At 46.7% G+C, this 7,854-nt stretch overlaps 1 long non-coding RNA gene across 1 annotated transcript in view; it reads left to right on the forward strand.

Annotated features, from left to right (window-relative positions):
- The window catches only part of LOC112464831, a 59,724-nt gene extending 52,642 nt beyond the window's left edge, over nt 1-7,082 (forward strand). The window contains exon 3 of the long non-coding RNA XR_003041956.1: nt 5,693-7,082. This is a non-coding gene — a long non-coding RNA (uncharacterized LOC112464831). The remainder of the gene's footprint in view (nt 1-5,692) is intronic.
- Nucleotides 7,083-7,854: the final 772 nt, after the last annotated feature.

Here is a 7,854-nt window from a genome sequence, read left to right on the forward strand (position 1 = left end):
CGTATATAGCGGGTATAGCTATTTTCCCTCTCCACCGCAGTGCTGTGTATGCGGGGAAAAGAGGGAAGGAGGGTGGTCTCTCTCTCTCTCTCTCTCTCACACACTCATTCTTCTCGTCTCACCCTCCTTTCATCGAGCAAATATCTTTCTTGTAGGTCAGTTATATATCACGGGCCATGCCCGCTAAAGGATTTCAATTCCGGCCGACGTCCGCCGTTTGGCGAACGATTTTCGATAAGCGTGACACATTGAGACTCGCAAAAAGCGGATCGCGCCGTTCGCCGTCGATTGATTTCTGAATTTTTACCCGGAGTACCCGTGAGAGTGCCCTTTCAAGGCGAACACGTTCGCTCCGTGACCGCGGAAGAAACTCGCGCGACTCGCATTTCCATCAGCGACTATTTAATTCGGACTTAAAGCGATTTAACGGTTCGAAAGCGACTCTCGCGCGTTTTTGCTACGTTCTTTCAAAAAGGTGTTGGAAAATGCGAGTTTCGTCTATCCCGTTTGTCTCGCGCGAAAAATACTTTTTCCTCGTATTTTGTCGCGTAACCCTTTTAATTTCTCCCGTTCCTTCCTTTTTTTAGCTCTCCATTTTTTTTATTTGACGCCTGACGGCGGTATGCTGATGGGCCGTGCGCGCGATCTGCGCTCGAATAGCCTAACTCGTTTTATCCAGAAAATGTTTTTCGTGTAACGCTACCGCGAAAGTCGAAGTTCGGCGGACTTAATTGAGTTTTGTTCCACGCCCTTCGATCGCTCGACTGCCTGCTGCAGCAGCCGCGACTTTTGCTGCAACCCTCTATCGTACCGACCATTCTCTACCTCTCGCTTTCGACGAGCGCCGCAACAACGTACTCTCGCGTTTTCCAGCGAGATCTCTTTCGTTATTCGGCGAGCCGTGTGGCGCTTTTTGCTCTCTCTTTCTCTTTCTTTCTAGACCTTTCTCCCTTCTTTCCTTTTAATAAAAATCGCCGGCCGTTACGGTCCACGTCGAGCAATGCAATGAGAAGTTCGCGTTTGTAAGCGCACCCGACTGAAGTATAATGGCCGTGTTTATGGCGATCGACGCGATATTTACCGCATTTTACGGAATATTTTGTTTTGCTCGGCGTAATCAGATTTACCAAAGGGAAAACACTCCGCCTTGTGGCGAAGGCCGGCCCCGATTGGTTTCTGTTATTTCACGAGACGGAAACGAAAGACTGCTCGGGAAACTTAAATATTGGGTGCTAATGGCTTTAATTGATTTTAATCAGAGCTCAGCTGTCGAGCTGTATCGGCCGTATCGGAAGTTTCGCCGTATCCAATATCTTTTTCTCTTTCTATTGGAAACTTTGTCAGAAGGAAAAGTTGCTGCTCTTCTTCTCGACACTTCGAAAACTAAAATAGGGCGATCTGGGATATCTATTATCCTTAACGCTCTGCGCTCCAATTGCCTTCTTTTTTTTCTCCCCTTTGCTCGAGAGAGACCTGTCCTATGCGTCCCGGCGCAAAAATACTCTAGCTTAAGTGGGCTAATTAGTTTTACCCAGAAAATTCTTTTTATTTAAGATTTGACGGAAGTTGAACTTCGGCCGCACTTAATTGAGTTTTATTTCGAGCCCTTTGCTCGCGCAGAGCTCGCCACAGGCACGAGCTGCCTCCTCCTTCCCCCTTCTTCAGAACCCTCACTCGTCCTATCCGCAGGAATTTTCCTCGTTGCTCGTCGGTAGTTAACCGTGTTTTTTTTTACCGACCTTACCGCGTTCCTACCGCCGCCCTTGCGAGAGATTAGTTAGACTTCTGGATACCTTTATCTACGTTAATTTTTGCGCTGCCTGAAGAAAGATTCCTCGCGAGATTCCACGTGCCTCCGGCCGTGAATAGAAGAAAAAGAAGAGGACGCATTGCGGTGACGGCAATAGCGTCCGAGAATCCGTCTTAAGCGATGTAACTAATTTCATCCGGAACACCATTCTCTCCTACCCCGTTACGACGCACCCCGGAAGTTAAACTTTGAACTTAATCGAGTTTGGTTTCGTGCCCGCCGATAGATGCGAGTTTTGTTCTCTCTCTCGCTCTCTCTTTCTCTCTTCCTCCTCTCTATCTCTGTCTCTTCCCCTCAGCAACATCGGTATCCCGCGCTTCCCGCGCGTTTTCCACCGGGATTTTCCCCGTTGTTCGGTTATCGATCCCTACTGCCCCCTCGTCCCTTGCCTCGTCTCTTGTAGCGCCCCTCAGATAACACTGCCTGCCGGCACTTTTCCGTCGTCGTTCGTGCGATGTTAAACGCGTGCGAAATCGACTCGGACGAAGTCACTCCCGCGGGACAATTTCGCGAGAGTATATTTTGCAGAGCTCCACTCCCGAATCTTGTCGAGTTTTTACGCCTCTTCTCGCCGAAACATGCCGCGCCCATCCTCTCGCGCTTGCCCGATGAACGTCTTCGCAAATCTCTTTCGATCGCTCTTGCATACTGTAGTAGATGTTTCAGAAAAAAGGAGGCAAAACGTGGGAGATCCACTTTTTCTTAGCGAGCGCGTAATCTGAGAATCTCATGATTTATTACGTTTCCATTCTTAATTAGTATTAAATAACTTGATTTTATTAATGAAATCGCAAATTAAATTTTTAGAGTGAAAATTTAATGGTCGCAGGTTAAATTACATTTAAACATCGTTAATCAACGTTGAAGATCAGATTCTAAAAACAAGTAATATAAATTACGTGACACGAAGCATCTTCTCCTGGTATGTATCTTTTCTGAAACTTGTCAGAATATCTCTCTTTTAAATAGAAACAGGAACAGAGAGAAGGCACTTCGTGATAGACACCGGAAAACGTGCTACGGTCCTTTTCAATATTCGAGTAATTCAGTGACACGCTGATCTACTGAAATATAATAGTGAGTTTCGTAAAGCGAAACGCATTTATAGATGAGTACCATTTTGAACTCGCGCGACACCTCCATGTCGTGACGCATTCAATCTCCGTTTCTTCATTTTCATTAGCAACGCTGTCTATGGTATCGCTTACGATGTTACTTCGAGGGGTCGCTGAAACATCCTTTTGACTAAACCCTTTGTAATGCACGCAAAGAGCCTGCAATGAGTTAACATCTAGCTTCTCTGGTTGCCAATAATGCCAATTAAAAGAATTAAAAAGAAAAAGAGAGACGTATTATGCATTATGTTAATATGATAATGATTTTTATTATAATAATAATGACATATCAGTAAATTGATTTCAAACATGGAAAATTTTAAGTAAAACAATTGTCACACGTATCAATTATTATGTTTTAGAATTTAGATTTTGAGTAAATGCGAAGTTATATTATTTGTTGTAACAGCATTATTCGATTAAAGTAGGTGTTAGATACGATGATATAAGCCGTATTGCCAGTTTAAATCGCTCCATAAGCGCAACGCGTACATGCGCTACGATTGACAGTGATACTGTGACACACGTATCTTTTATGTGTCGTTTCTTCTCTAGTTATGGCCACTTATCGCTTTAGATGGCTCACACTGTATATTCCATTATATTTCATTTCATACGGACGTGAATGTCGAACGAACTACGGTCGAAGTATGCACCGTCGTTGTTTGCATGGGAAAAAAAAAGATTTTTTCTTCAAATTGACACTAACCATAACCATATATATTTCAAAGAAGAATCTATGAAACATCGATACATTTTTGCATGGCCACTTATCGCTTTAGATGGCTCGCACTGTATATTCCATTATATTTTATTTTATACAGACGTGAACTTCGAACGAACTATATGGACGAAAGCTTTGCTTGCATAAAAAAAAAGTTTTTTTTTCAAATTGACACTAACCGCAACCATAAATATATATTTCGAAGAAGAATCTATGAAGTGTACCGATATATTGTTTTTTCAATTAGAACAGCTCTTTGGATCGCACCGCAAAATTGAGATATCGCCATAGCAACGTTCATGACAGTTGGATTCTTTTTTATTAATATTTTACTGGAAGCTCACATCCCGCGTTATTCTTCCGCGTCGCTGCTCGTTCCAAGCGAATGAAACAACGTATGGTCGAATAACTCCATTTAGTACAACTCGGAGGTTGTACTAATTATGAAATAAACGACCGCCGTGACTATTACGCCATGAAAATTCATATGAGGATTTAACATACGTTATACGAGTACTTCATTCTCTATCTTAATGTAGCTTTAAAAGTACAAGTCATATATTTGCGTTTTATCTTTTTCCTTGTTATACTTAATTATTAGCTTTAGTTTAATAAGATAAGCCAAAAATATCAGTTTTAATTATTAATCTAACTTCGAGAAATTATTTTTGGAGTAATCATATTATTAAAAATACTTGGAATATGAAAAGTTAAAGGTTGAGACATAAAAAGTTGATATATGAAATATTTAAAAGTTTCTTTAAAAAGGGAGGAGAGGATTGTTTCTGTTGAATTTTCTCAAAAATTTTACGGAAAGGTGATATCGCAAATGTATCACGCATGTTTCGACGGATCGAGGATTAAAGGAGCGAGAATGCCGAACGATGCGTGTACGCGCGGACACGCATATCCACGCGAAATTGCGTGTACACGTCGCGGACACCCGGCGAATTCCCTCGTGCAGGCATGTCCAATCATTGGTGTAGGAATTAGAGTCTCGGTGCACACATACCTATCCCTCCTACCCCGCGACGCTCGTCCACTCCCGCGGCGCCGCTTCCCCTTCCCACGTACACTTGGCTCGCCAAATTAATGAACAGTGTCAACGTCGGCGGCGTCGCTACGCACCGCGCATACAGGATACGTTCATAAAATTCGCTGACGAATCAGTCGTATTTGGATAATTTCGTTATCCCGCCGCAGCAGCCAGGACTTTCTGTGTGATGAAACCTTATTTGGGCGGCCGGGCGCCCCCCGCAGGACTCCCAGGCGCGTGCGTTAACGCGAAATCGAATCGTAATCGGATTTCTTCGTTCACTCTGACTCTTTGCGGTTTTCGAGCTTCCTGAAATTTCGGACCACGAAATTCGTTTTGTTTAGAGCGCCAAACGAGATTTCGCGCAATAAGTTTCACCCTTCGAAGAATTTAAAGTTGATCTTTTTAATCGTGATCTTATTCAGATTTCTCGTCTCTCGCGATGTCAATTAGCTCAGTAATTAAGTTTTCAGTAAAGTTTCATAAAATTCTTCTCTCTCCAAATATAACTGAAAGAACGTATTAAATATTTTATTTCTTTTTTGACGTTCTAACGACGTTTATAATTTCTAGTTAGTTCTTCGAAAATTACATTTAATACGTGACACCGTTGGTCTTGAATTAATTCAAAAATATCTAATAGCGAATTCGGTTGGAATATCGGTTGGATGCACTAGTGCGGACTGGTACATATTAAAGCCGTTGTATACTGATGTTATCTCTAATCTTAAAGTAAAATGCCAAATCTGATAAAATACCCAATACATATTTTACCAAATAGAACAATAAAGAATATTGAGGATTTCGTGATTTAACCCGTTTATATTAAATATACACTTTACGTTAATTTGTGTACGACGGCTTTAATGTGCACCAGTGCGCACTAGTGCGTTCAACCGAGAATTCGCTATAAGACAGTGCAAAAGTATTGCGAGAAGAAGTGGACGTTGTTGGATTGAAGCATCCCTAACCAACTCGAGTAACGATCTCTCTTTTTCTCGTTCCAGACTAGCGACGCCGTGGCGGCTACGGTGAGATACCGACAAGGGACACCGACGTGGAAGACGACAACGGCATGATCGCGCTGCGGGGGTAGTGGGGTTGAAAATCGGCGCTTGCCCGGTGTCACTCTCTCCGACTCACGCGCCCCTCGATCGCTCGCTCGGCTGTCCCACCAGAAATCCACTGCCCCTATCTCTCCTTCGTTCTCTACGCGTCCATATCCACGTGCGTGCACGTCGCGCGTACGCGTACGCCGGTCACGCGTAATCACGCATATAGACACGCTTTCGGAGCAGAGAGAGAGAGAGAGAGAGAGAGAGGGAAGAAGCGCGTTACAACGTTACGCGCTTGCGCCCGCGGGAGTGCGGAGCGGCGTAGCGGAGTGCGCGCCGCTTGATGGGGAGCGCAGCGCTCGGTGGGGAGTGCGCCGCTTGGTGGGGAGTGCGCGTCACCTGTCGCGACATCAGTGTGACGGCGAGCGTCAGCGGGCGCGGACGGGTTGATACGCGCGCTATCGTAGTTTCTCCGGGTACGTCGTAGGCGTACGTCGTGCTCGCTCGTGTGTTCCGTACGGCGCTCGCGCGTGGACGCTTGAACGCGTGAACGCGAGTGCCGCCGGTTGCTGGGTGAACTCTCGGGGTCCCTTGGGTTCCGCGTCCACCTCGCCGTGCGCCGGCGCGCGTGCCGAACGCGCGCCGCTCCGGGTACCCCTTCGTGAACGTGAATGTGTCGCCGCCTGGCCGCTGCGGGGCGGCCGACCGTCCTCGGTGAGACATGCGTGCGGCAGGCCGCCGGTGGACGACCGTGGATGCAACGACCGCAATGGGGAACGACATGGTCCCACCACACGTGACTGCCGCCGCGGCATCCGCGCGCTTCCCGGCGCAGTGAGTGCTCGCGACGAGAGAAAGTAACTCGCGTGCACTACGGGCGTTGTCGTTGTTGCGCGGAGCGCAGTGTGACGGTGATACGTACGGTACGGTACGGTACGTGCGTGCGTACGGTGCGCGTTGCGCGTCCGCGACCCCTACCGGATCTCGTTTTGTTTCGTTTCGTTTCGTTCTCGCGTGTGCCGTTCGCGGTGGTTCTCGGTGCCCGCGGAGGAGACCGCGAACCCTGGCACGTCGTCGTTTCGCGCGCCGCTGCGACATCATCGCGTGGAGAAGATGAGGCGCGCCGGCCTCCGCGTTGCCCCCAGGATGCAACCGGGATTGCTGTCCTGCTGGTGCGTCATCGCGACTGTCACCCTCGCCCTGGCCGCTTGGCAGGAGAACGTCAGGCCGAAGATGTACGTCCAGCTAGGTGAGTGATTGCTCGTGATTAGTGCGCGCAAGTGACGTATAGTGTATATCTCTCAATTCTCCCGTCTCGCCCTTCTCTATTCGTTACTTCGTGTTTGTGATACGAGCCAGTGTGCGTTACATTGTGAATGGAGAAATTTTTCAGCGCGAGTGCAGTTCTAGCTTTGAAGTTAGTTTGGAATGGGATGGTGTTACTTGAATCTCCAACGGTGAATAAATCTTGGATGTGAATTAACAAGCGGATTATTTCTGGAATTAATACTGCGAAATGGTCAAGAAGTCAATATTCCTGCAGGAAAGAAAGCGATATAAAACAAGTGGTGACGCTTGGGAGCTTACGGCGTTATTGCCTTCATTCTCGACCTTGTATCGGTTATTCGCGGCTAATCATTGTCCGAATATCGATATCGAGCGCTTTGTAGATCGCGCAGTAACAGCCACCCGAGGGTTAAAAGTACTTTTGCGAAGTTTAAAGTTGCATATTTTCGGAGGCCGAGAGATTTGCCTACGGGTTGGACGTAATGATGGTGGGGTTGTAGCGAGTGGTCGGGTCATGCACCTTCTCCCACTCGCGGGCGGATTCTCCCTTGCCGGAGAGAGGGTTGTTTCGTTCCGAGTCGATTGTTAATCCGGATTTTAATCAACCGCATAACCGGACTTTCCGCTGACCTGTATGGAAAAAAGGAGTAAAAAGATATCGATTGTCGGTCGAATCGTTAAGGCTGGCACTCGCGCGGCTGCGTTCCATTTCGCTAACCGTTTTGGTCGTATCACAAGCACGGGGGAATTTAGGGGAGCGAGCCTGAAATTTCAACGCGTCACCCCGCCGTCGCGTCGCGCGACAGACTTTTGTTTTATTCAAATTC

This window comes from Temnothorax curvispinosus, unplaced genomic scaffold (genome assembly GCF_003070985.1).
Source record: "Temnothorax curvispinosus isolate PA1 unplaced genomic scaffold, ASM307098v1 QBEX01014594.1, whole genome shotgun sequence".
NCBI lineage: Eukaryota > Metazoa > Arthropoda > Insecta > Hymenoptera > Formicidae > Temnothorax > Temnothorax curvispinosus.